Source organism: Accipiter gentilis, chromosome 9 (genome assembly GCF_929443795.1).
Source record: "Accipiter gentilis chromosome 9, bAccGen1.1, whole genome shotgun sequence".
Classification (NCBI taxonomy): Eukaryota; Metazoa; Chordata; class Aves; order Accipitriformes; family Accipitridae; genus Astur; species Astur gentilis.
In genome coordinates this window covers 30,791,054-30,803,796 of record NC_064888.1, presented here as the reverse complement: position 1 = coordinate 30,803,796, position 12,743 = coordinate 30,791,054, and positions in this window count along the sequence as shown.

Sequence of the window (12,743 nt, the reverse complement as noted above, 5' to 3'; positions counted from 1 at the left end):
TGACAGTGTTGCAAAAGAAACAATGAAAGTAACACAGAAACAGAATAAGAAATAAGCTGGAAGTTATTAATTCCAGTATTCTATCGTATACTGAAGAAAAAAGGGACAAAACAGGGTTAAAATATGATTTTCAAACAGAACTGATCTGAAATTCTGAAATACTGACATTTCTGGTCTCAGTGAAGATCAGAGGAGACACACAAAAAATCACAAAGACCTTAACAGAGGCAGTCTTTTCTTTAAATCTTTAAATTTTTCTTTAAAGAATTTTTAAACTGAAGTTTTTTATTAAATCAAACAATTAGAATTAGTGAATTGTTGTGTAAATTTTACGAATAGCAGGTTCAGCCTGACACTGTGCTTCCCACAAGTGGATTTCTCATTAATACCGTAATAGCATTTTTATGTTGCAATTAACTTTCCCCAGCCCATACTGATCAGAATATTTCTTATTACTCTCACTAGACTTTCATCATCACTGCCTTACCAGCACAGGAGATTCAGAAGTACTTTAAACTGGCAACTAAAGAGTCTTCTCTTCCTAGGTCTCTCATTGAGGGCCACCTTTATCACACAAGTAGACACAGGAGGGAGCTCACACAACCCCATTCACACTGAGGTTACATCTCTCCCCGCAGCAACCGAAGTGATTTACCATCTCTAATTCTCAATTCAGGGTTCCTTTAGGTCTTGGACTCAGATTTCCACACCTGCTACAATAGAGGTCTCCTTTTTTAGGTAGCAGAGCAACTGATAAGTGTCTTCCCCATACCAGAAATAGAAAATGTGTAGCCGTACTGGCTGACCTGAGACCAGAGGGATGAAATCTTTTCTCACCAGATTTGGCAGTCACAGATGAGGCTGCTCACACACCTGTAATGTACCACTGCTCTTAGTACTCTTGGCTGAACTTTCAGCTGCTTTTTATGTTTGCTGCTGGTCTTCTACTTCCTTCTCCATGCCAGACCTCACAAAGAAAGCCCTAGGAGTTTCTCTTCTTTAGCATCCTCCTGTTCTGCCTAAGCTGGATGTCCATGAGTGCAGAAAAAGCCATCTCACAGGGAAGAGGGAGCAGGACTTGCTTCTATTCAGAGGCTTTTTTTATTTGTGCAGCCACCTAGGCAAAACTCTGGAAGGTAACGCCCACTGACCCTTTCTATTCCTTTCTACAACAGGTTTTGTTCCCCTTATTTTGGCTCTCTTTCCCACTGCTGTTCATAGCTATATTCCATAGAATCATAGAACAGTTTGGGTTGGAAGAGATCTTTGAAGATCATCCAGCCAACCCCCCTGACATGGGGGGGACCATCTTTCACTAGATCAGATTGCTCAAAGCCCTGTCCAACATGATCTTGAACACTTCCAATGATGAGGCATCCACAACTTCTCTGGGCAACCTGTTCCCGTGTCTCACCATCCTCATCATAAAGATTTTCCTCCTTATGTTCAATATAAGCCTACTCTCTTTCAGTTTAAAACTGTTGTTCTTTGTCCTGTCACTACAGGCCTTGGTAAAAAGTCTCTCTGCATCTTTCTTATAAACCCCCTTTATATGTTGAAAAGCCACAATAAGTTCTCCCTGGAGCCTTCTTTTCTCCAGCTTGAACAACTCCAACTATCTCAGCCTGCCCTCATAGGAGAGGTGTTCCATCCCTCTGATCATTTTGGTTGCCCTCCTCTGGACCTGCTCTAACTCTTTCTTGTGCTGGAACCCCCAGAGCTGGATGCAGTACTCCAGGTAGGGTCTCAGAGAGCAGAGTAGAGGGGTAGAATCACCTCCCTTGACCTGCTGGCCATGTTTCTTTTTATGCAGGCCAGAATATGAATCATAGAATAATAGAATAATTTAGGTTGGAAAAGACCTTCAAGATCATTGAGTCCAACCATCATCCATGCCCACTAAACCATGTTCTGGAGTGCCTTGTCTACGCGCTTTTTGAATCCCTCCAGGGATGGTGACTCAACCACTTCCCTGGGCAGCCTATTCCAGTGTCTGACAACCCTCTCAGTAAAGAAATTTTTCCTAATATCCAACCTAAATCTCCCTTGCCGCAAGTTGAGGCCATTTCCTCTTGTCCTATTTCCAGCCACCTGACAGAGGAGACCAGCACCCACCTCACTACTACAACCCCCTTTCAGGTAGTTGTAGAGAGCAATAAGGTCTCCCCTCAGCCTCCTTTTCTCCAGATTAAACAGCCCCAGCTCCCTCAGCCGCTCCTCATAAGACTTGTGCTCCAGGCCCCTCACCAACTCGGTTGCCCTTCTCTGGACACGCTCGTATGATTGGCTTTCTGGGCTGCAAGCACACATTGATGGATCATGTCCAGTTTTTCATCCACCAAAATAAAAATATTTAAATCTGGTACTTTAATGCAAGTTCACTTTCCTCATTAAAAATGAAGCAGAACATGAGAATCCAAAATAAATTCTTACAGGCATACAAAATGAATTCACTAAAGGGAAAATCTATGGACATAGCCCTCACTGGCTGTCATCACCTGTTTCCACATTGCACACATTAGGTCAGGGAGCCCTAGAAGCTGCTTGCCATACAATTAAATGAAGCTTTTGATCAAATCACCTTGAAGTTAAGCGACTGTGAGCAGACTCTAAGATTAAGTGGTTGCTCATTTGCCAGACTATGGCCAAAACGAGCACATCATTTGATTTCAGCAGTTATTTCTATAAAGAATGGAATAGGCACTGACAGTGTAGCCTATTATTCTAGCTTTTCCTTCTTTCTTTAATGTCAGCTGTGTCAGGTAAATTTTGGAGAGAAAGCTAGTTTTGTTCTAACTTCTTCAGAAGAGGTTTTGGAGGATGTGATTATTTACTGTATTTCTTTACAGCCCTCACACTATGAAACCCAACTTAGGCACTGCCTTTGAGCACCAGAGTGATAATAGTCTGTAACAGCTGCAGCAGCAAGAATGAATCTGCATGTGTTAGAAGATCCCAGCAGAAAGCGCATGTCCAAGAGGACATCATTAGATGTAAGGAAGATTGCTGACTTTTAACTTCTTCCTTCTTTTCCTAATTTCTACTGCTCACGATTGATGCAGGGATGTGGTTATTAGCAATCTTCTTGCAAACCAGTGCTGGGATGCTGCAGCTAGTTGTCCTCTTTCCAGTTAAACCCACACAGAAGCCCCCAGCTGGTGCATTATCTTGCAGGCTTCTCATCATTTGCAATGTGAGATCTGTCTTCATTTGAGGCAAAAAAGCCTGGCTTAATTTAATTTTTCATTTCACCATTTTCCTTGTATCTACAGGCACCATTTTTCTAAGAGGCCTGTTTTTCTGCATTTTGATGGTGTACTTTACACCTCTGGAGAGAACAGACATTCTACATTACCATCTGAGCAGACTCAGTAGGGTATCAGAGAGTGCAGATTTCTCAGGGTCTGCTCCTCTGCCTCATTCATTACTGAACAAATACCTCCAGAATGAAAGCACGAGTTAGCAACCCCAGCTGCTCTGAATATACCCTGCCAAAGGAGGAGCCAAAAGAAAATGTGTGACATTCTTATCCCCTTCATCCAGCAGATCCCAGAGGGTTTTGCAAACTATATCACTCTTGAAGGGGAATGCAGGTCATACATTGATTTTTTCAAATGATTTAAAGGAGATGAAGTTAGAACAGGCTCGTCTGGGCAACTAAGATAGTACCAATGGCAAAGTGAACTGAAAATCCCAGAATCCTTGATGCTGCTCTGCCTTCTGACACAGGCATGGTCAGGTTTTCTGCACCTTTAATTCATTTCACTCACTGCCCTGAGCAAAGGTCTAAAACTTACTCATTTCTGATAGGGACTGCACTTCATCTCAAAGAGGAGTTTTTCCTTATTCATATGCTCCCTTTCCCGACTCTGCTGGCTCAGAAGAGAAGTCTTATTCATTCTTAGGCCTACAAATTAACTTTCCACATATTCTACAACCCTTCTCATCTTGCATGGTGCATTGATCTGTTCTCGCTGAGACTGAAGGACATAGGTGCCTGCAGGACTAGCATTAATACTGTTTTGCATAGCAACCAATTACAAGGGTGTACTCAGAGAAAGTATGATCAGCAATTCCTTGCCAATATCTCCCAACAGATGCAATATTAAAGCCTGGATCATTACAATATTCTCACTAACAAAAGGTTCTCGTACTGGAAGTTGTCAAGGATCTTTTTTAAATACCTGAGCACCACTATTTAAATACAAGCTCCAGCCCAAGCCTTGAGACATTGAAGACTCAAACACCCAGGGTACAATGTGAAAATCGAGCCATTTCATGACCACTTATTAACATTGCATGCATGGCTGTGACAGTATAAACTTTCTCCATCACACACTTCCCTGCCACACAAACCCACCTCCAGCCCCTTGCCCACCCTTGTTCACAGGGAGAAACTCTGAATTACTCTTCCAGAGACAACACATTCAGACATGCAAGCTACCTTGAATCCTAGGTGTGCAAACCCCCAGCAAACCCACCAGAGACTGAAGCAGTCCCTTTCCTTGTAGAATGCTCACTGCATTTGCACTTTTAAAGTTTGGATTGTCACCACAACAGTTGCATCGTAAGAGCAGTTATCTCACAGCAACAACAGTAGGGATATATCTGCTCTCTGACTTTGACTGGTTTCCTTCTTATAGGGAAGAGATAATGCAAGGAAACCTGAGGACAGTGAAGAGGAGAGACAACATTTTTAGTAGTTTGTCTTGCCATTGTGCACTGGAGGAGGTGCAAGGAGGAGGTATGTCTTTAAACATACTAGTGATTAGAAGCATAAAACCGTTTATGTGGTGCTCCTTTCCTCTTCCTTCCCCTCCCCAAGATTTTCTTTTAAACAGAGCAATAGATTTTATCCCCAGATATCATCTACTTTTTCCGAGCTGTTTTTTTGTTTGTGTTTTGTTTCTCTAGAAAAGGAAAAAAAGCTGAATATTTTCAGCTAAACTACATTTGTTGTTCAGTGTTTTGCACTGGCTTTAGCAGGCAGGCTAAATGTTTGTTAGAAAACATATTTTGACAAAGGAGCAAAATAATTTCCAGCTAGTTCTAGCAGTAAGAAAGGTGAGAGCTCTACATGGCTCACTGAGTCTGTAACTGTATCAAAGATTTAAAAGGTGCCAATTTAAGATCTAATCCCAAAGCCTTTGCGTGAGTGGTCCCATTAAATGGCGAACAAATTTACTCTTTGCCCTCATAGATTTATACTGGTTGTCAACATAAGCAAATGAGAATGAAAGAAACTTGGAACCACAGCCTGTTCTAAGTTGCACCACTTCAAAGAAACTCTCCACAAGTCAAAGGATGGGCCTTTAATTAACATTGGCAACACATGGAATTGTTGCCATGTTGCAGTTATGGTTTTCATGTTAAAAAAGGTGGTATCATTTTATACACTCTAATATCTCTGAATGATACAATACATTTCAAAGACAAAAGTTAGGATGCCTCCTTCATAATGCACTCATAGTAACTGCTGGGTATGGATTCACCCTTCATTAGTTGCTGAGGTTTAATCAAACGACTTCTCTAAGCAACTCTACCTGAACATTGCATTTTGTAATTATCCCTGCATATCACTGATGTCTGTGTGTAAGCATCAAGGCAATGATTGCTTGATTCTCAATATTCCATCACTTATGATATTTCCAAAGTAAACAAGTCCTTCTCCATTGGGAAATAATATCTAGGCTAAATCAAATTGTGAAGTATTAAAAGAAAGCTAGCCTCCTCCATATTAATCTTAAACCATTTATCAAGGCATTGAGTTTCCAGATGAAATGAGACCTATGTGCTCTGAAGGAACGCTTTGATAAGTAAGGAGATGAACAACCTGGTTTGTATCACGGAGAAAAAATTATGTACAACAGCTTGTTTCTAAGCCAGTTAGAGTGTGGAGGAAATCTTGACTCACACTTTTGAGTGTCAAGAGGTGCATTGCCTGAATGGGTTTCACCATTCCTTGGGCACCTGGCTCAGGAAATCCACTGTATTTTGTGGAATTTTGGAAAAAGAGAAGCCAAATCATCAGTTTGTCTCATTCTCCCATATGCTAAAACTTCTTAAATACACTGTAAAGCCTCCTTAATATGGACATAAATAACAGTCATATTATGACATCCTAAGCAATGCACAGGAAGCTGGTCTATGTGAAAAAGAGACCTGCTGAGTGACTATCTCTTGTGAAAATCTGGCTAGTGGTGACAAGAGGAGATAGGAACAGGATGGAAATTGTCTCTGAATCTTAGCAAATGTACTGGTACGGGCAGAGCAAGACACTGACAATATTTTATATAGATGTAATGTAAACCTAGCTTCCGCATAATACGATCCTGATGTAAAGGCTGTCATGTTAGAGTGCATATTGTATCCATATCCCAGCCAAGTTTGTTCCTTTCTGATAAATAACAATATTGAGATAAGATTAGTGAATCCCAGAGAAGTAAGCACAGAGTTATGCTTTAAACAGACCAACAAATCCACTAGAGAATAAGATCCCTCTCCCTGTGTACTCAGTCCACGAGAGCAAAAGTAAATTAAGCTCAGGGTCAATCTGTCTGTAGTCCTTGTACTTGTTCCAGCCAACATACACCTCAGTTCTGCAAAGCAGCCCGCTCCTCAGTTTAGCACCACTCAGTCCAATGGACTGGAAAGAGAGCTTCTTCCCTCTGCAATCACTCTCCCAACCTCACTATCGATTGACTACTCTGAGCATTTCCAGACTTCCTCTTATTTCCTATTTCCTCCTTGGTTTCAATCCTGCATCACAAAATGGCAAAGCTTCCTTTGAGTTAACCTCAGAAAAGGGATCTTAGGCCATGATGGGGTTTTCACAGTTCTTGGCAGTGGCCTAAATTCAAGTTCTTTGAGCAATAGTAAAAATTTTCACCAACAGCACCAAAGAGCAACATTAGGTGCTTCAGATAACCCCACCTCAACTCTGTAACAGCATTTCTCTCTGCACTGTACTTTACAGTCCTCTTTGTACTACAGATGCCATGCATGTTACAAATCATAAGCAGACAGGAATCCTACAGCATTTCTTGGAACCCTTTTTTCCCCCCCACCAAAATACAAAGACAGCTGAAGAGCACAAAGATGTTTATTCTCCCAGAAAGAGCAGCAGTGCTTTTTTTTGACTAACACTGGCTTGGCACATGAACTCTGATTCACTCCTGTCATGTTAAGTCACGTTGTTTGCAAACTGCCCTCATTTCCCTCCTTCAGCCCCTCCACCAAACAAAAACAAAAAACCCCCACATATTCAAGGAAAAAAGTAGGATCAGAAAAGGAAAAAATAAGAGGAGTTTCATCTCACTTTCTGAAAAGCACGTGTTTCTTCAGAGGCAAAGATGACAAGGCTTTCATAATGTTTGCTGACCTGAAAAAAATTTCAGAAGTATGAAGGAAATATGTTCCATTAATTCATTTGCATTTTATCCCCCATAACATTAGGAACATAACCCTTTCTGTCTCCCCCATCAGATGAGACTCCACATCACTGCTAAGCTGAGGCCACTGTCATGCCCCATTAAGCATTAGTGGACTTTTCTCAGCCAATACAAGTATTTAAAAACTCCCTAGAAAACACATTAATCAAACGGATCTGCAGTTGTGTAAAATCAAAGTTTTTAAATGTACCATATTTAATAAGAAATGGACTGTCAAGCATCTTCAATGTGCCAAATTGGCATAGCTCATTGAATCTCCTGGCTTATGAATAACACGTAGAAGCCCAGCCCCTTTGATATGCCTACTTTTTTCATATTTTTGTTTCCTTAAAAAAGTTCAAAGCTAAAATCTAAATATAGAAGCAACAGACAAAAATTAGTACAGAATGTAACCTGAGCAGGGTCATAAATCCTATGTCAGTTCAGAATACGACTGATTTACCTGTGTGAGAAAACTAATATATATATTCACATGCCCCATAAAATTTATGGCTCCCATTTTAAAACAAAGGTGACAAATACTTGTGTAATTTAGAAAATGGACCACTTTTCATGATCTAGCAAAGACACACGCAGCATGCTGTGTTCCAATTACAAACTAAATGGCACGCATTCACTGGCAAATGGGAAACGGAAAATGATTTGCTTTGAATGCCTTGCATCATGACAGAGATTTTCAAGTGGCACAGTACAGAAAGCATCTTCAGCATGCATTTAATCCACACAGATCAACACTTGAGGCTTTGCACATGAATTAGCGACCAGCACAATATTAAATACTTCTGTCCCGTGCCACAATAATAGCCCTACCTAGCCCCAGAATAAATCATTCATTCACTCATAATCCTCTAGTTGCTCTGTGTTTTCTGTTGCTGGAAGCTCCCAGGAAGTTCTGTCACTTCTGAACTCATGTGTGTGTAATATGCAGGGCATGGGCTCACCTTTAATGTGACTGGCTGTGGCCAGTCACATTAGAAACGTGGGTAAAAGACTCCAAGTTCAACGCTGGAGAGAATTGCAGTGTTTTTCCAGGGTGTGCCTGTCTTCCCTCCTTTCACCCTCCTGTGGCATTGGAACAGGCCTGGATAAGAGACAGCAGAAAGAGTCAGACTCTGATCACTGCAGTATGGGGGCCAGGGGGGCAGTGTAAAAGAAAGCGACTTTAAACCAATAGCATAGGAAAGGCAATGGGGCCAGCATCTGTTCCTGGGAGGTCAAGAGATACTAGAACACTGTTCCTTGATTCATTTCTGGCTTACAATGCTCTAACTCCATGAGTTGCAAGACAGTTGTACCCAAAAAACATCTCCACTAAAATCAAGGCAGTTACTCAAAATTTACACCAGGACCTGAATCTACCAAGGCACATCTAACATGTGGAGGTAAGAAGAACATATGTAATTACAGGAAAGGCAAACAAGGAAAAATAAGGGCTTAACTGGGTGAATAATCAAGAGAAAGCAGCACTGGGGTTGCGTTCATACCCTCCTACTTCCATGAAAATGAAACAAACCTGAATGTTTGCCTGAATGTGAGGGGGGGAAATGCCATTCATCACATTCACCTCTTATCCAGCACCAGCTTCACAGCTCATCTTCCTACAGCGGGGTTAACAAAGTTGGTGAAACAAATAGAATATGTATCCTGCAGCTTGTGTTTCAAACACAAAAAGGTGTGCCCACCAGCAAGGGAATTGGTTTAGCAAATCCAAACCCCTGCAAACTGGAGAAACGTGCACAGAGGTTTCTAGGAGAAAAAAGAAAAACAGTACATCTTAAAAAATCCCTGCAGAGTCAGGATGGCTCTGAGACAAAAGGAACGTTCTGGAATAACTCCACTGTCCTTTCTTGTTGTCATCTGAAGTACAGGAAGGGCCTGAGGCAGAGCTACCAGCCAGGAGCACACACTCACCAGCACAAACTGAGGAGGGATCCTGCAGAGGTGGACAGCTTGTACAGAGATGTGGGCACCTCACCACGGCAGCAGTTCAATACAACCCTTAGGTGTGAGGGAGAGAGATTGCTCGCTGGACCGATGAAATGGGCACAGAGATAAGATAATTTGGAGGTGGTATCTGGTTCCACGTCTTCTTTCATTGACATCATTGGAGTATGGAGTCTGCCAAATGAGATTAAACTACCAGGATTTCTACTCACTATTTTGCCCCTAAATAAAGGCCAGTATCAGCTACAACATAAGGAAATACATTCCCTCCCCACCAAAGCTCCAAAGTTGTGCATCACTCAAGTGGAAGAATGGAGTGTCACCGAGATGAGGATCAAACAATACATGATGCCAAAAGTTAAAAAAAATCAGCTTTGTATTATTACATACATTAAGGGTGATAGTATGTATTCCTTCAAAGTCCAGTCTCTCCCATGTTCTGAAAGCAAAGTCCCAGACCTCCCTATGGGCTTTCACAGAAATGGCAAATTTCAGGAAAAAACCCAAAGGCATCAAGGGTGCAACATCAATGCAAACCCAAGAAAGCCTCAGTCTTTTCCCTAGACTGTGTTTTTCATCCATTTTGCCTTACAGCACAGTACAAATTGCAGAGCTAAAGAAACTCCTGATTCCAAACATAAAAGCCCAGAGTAACAAGGCCATCGTCTGAAGGATCACTGCTTTGCCTTTCTCATACTCGGACAATCCTTGCTCTGTTCTGCACAGAGAAGGAAACTGTCCACAATGCTCAGACCACATCCTCCCGGATAGATGAGCACCCAACATATCAAAGTGGCTTCCCCCAACACACTCCCTGAATTTTTAGTTATTTAAAAAGAACAACAGCAAACAAAACGTCCATTGTGAGTGCATCCTGAACTACCAATCATCTACAAAAGACCTTCCTTCATTCACTGCTGTAGCTTTTTTTATTGCTGCCAGCTACACTACAGTGCTCCAGGGTAAGTCACAAAATTCTTCTTTCTTTTGAGACAGGAATAGTTCAGCTTAGAGAAGCAGCCATTTTCTATGTGGCTAGATATGTGTACCTGATGTCAGCACTGACTCTGGGAAATAGGAAACCAAGTTAAGAGAGAAGAAGAGGGAGAACTTCCTTATAATACAAACACACCCACATCCACAGGATTTGGTTTAGTAGCTCTGGCAAGAGCTCGTTAGCAGAAGTACTGCAACAGCATTTAAAGATTGCAACCACATCTGGGACTCTGTCATATTGGATACGGTACAGAGATTGTCACTGCCAAAAACTGCTTTCATACTAAGCACACAATAAAAAGGATAGGAAGAAAAATGAATAATTTGCAGCCACCAAACCAGGACTGTCTTAACAGAGCTGGAGGTCAAAAGCAGCTTTATATTGCATATACAGCAGGAGCAGCAGGTATCAGATGCAGTGCACACTACTTAAGGGCCTAGTCACATGCATCCATTCTTAAAGAGCTTCATATTAGCATAGTAAGTGAACCAGCACGTCAGGGTGGGAATAAGCATCATACATCACGGTCTTCATAGAATCTTAGAATTGTTTAGGTTAGAAAAGACCTCCAAGATCACTGACTCCAACCATTAACCTAACACTGCCAAGTCCACCGCTAAACCATATCCCTAAGCACCACATCTACACATCTTTTAAATACGTCCAGGGATGGTGACTCCACCACTTCCCTGGGCAACCTGTTCCAATGCTTGACTACCCTCTCAGTGAAGAAATTTTTCCTAATATCCAAGCTAAACCTCCCCTGCTGCAACTTGAGGCCATTTCCTCTTGTCCTATCACTTGTTACCTGGGAAAAGAGACTGACACCCACCTTGCTACAAAACCCTTTCAGGTAGTTGTAGAGAGCGATAAGGTCTCCCCTCAGCCTCCTTTTCTCCAGGCTAAACAACCCCACTTCGCTCAGCCACTCCTCATAAGACTTGTGCTCTAGACCCTTCACCAACTTCGTTACTCTTCCTTGGACACGCTCCAGCACCTCAATGTCTTTCTCATAGTGAGGGGCCAAAAAAACTGAACACAGTGTTCAAGGTACGGCCTCACCAGTGGCAAGTACAGGGGGATGATCAATTCCCTAGTCCTGCTGGCCACATTATTTCTGATACAAGCCAGGATGCTCCTGGCCTTCTTGGCCACCTGGGCACACTGCTGGGTCATATTCAGCCAGCTGTCGACCAGCACCTCCAGGTCCTTCTCCGCTGGGCATCTTTCCAGCTACTCTTCTCCAAGCCCATAATGTTGCATGGGGTTGTTGTGACCCAAGTGCAGGACCTGACACTTGGCCTTGTTAAGCCTCATACAATTGGCCTCGGGCCATCGATCCAGCCTGTCCAGGTCCCTCTGTGGAGCCTTCCTACCCTCAAGCAGATCAACACTCCTGCCCAACTTGGTGTCACCTGCAAACTTACTGAGGGTGGGCTCGATCCCCTCATCCAGATAAAGATATTAAACACAACCAGCCCCAACACTGAGCCCTGGGGAACACCACTTGTGACCAGCCACCGCAATGGATTTAACTCCCTTCACCACAACTTTTTGGGCCCAGCTAACCAGGCAGGTTTTTTACCCAGCAAAGCGTATGCCCATCCAAACCATGAGCAGCCAGTTTCTCCAGGAGAATGCTGTGAGAAATAGTGTCAAAGGCTTTATTAAAGTCTAGGTAGACAACACCCACAGCCTTTCCCTCATCCACTAAGGGATCACCTAGAAGGAGACCAAGTTAGCCAAGCAGGACCTGCCTTTCATAAACCCATGCTGACTGGGCCTGATCACCTGGTTGTCCTGTTTGTGCCATGTGATGGCACTGAAGATGATCTGCTCCATAACCTTCCCTGGCACCGTGGTCAGTGTCAGTGACCCTCCTTTCCACTAGCCCATGTGTCTGATACCAGACCACACAGAACAAGTGTTAAACTCTTTCATCAGACCACAAAGAGATATGAATTCCCAGCCATACAAACACAAAATCCCACTCTTTAATACTAAGGTCTTATAGACTGGTTGTAAACTCTTGTGGTTGGAGGATCGTACTTCACAGATTGACCCTTTTGATTGTGACCCCTGGAGAACAATCAGGGCAATCAGGCAAACTAAAGACCATACCCTGTAAAGGCAGGGGATGTGAGGAGCTTTGCACCTCCATGTCAGGTGTACATTTGCAGCTCATAGTGCCTGTGGTAGCAGGGGAGGCAGGTTCTAGTAGCAGCAGGGTGGGGATGCTGGGCAGCATAGCAACTGTTTCTATAACAGCATTTTCAGAAACTGTATCTTAGGAGAATGTTATACCTCAGTAGTAAGGAAGTAAATGGAATAAAACAGGAATCAAATAAGCC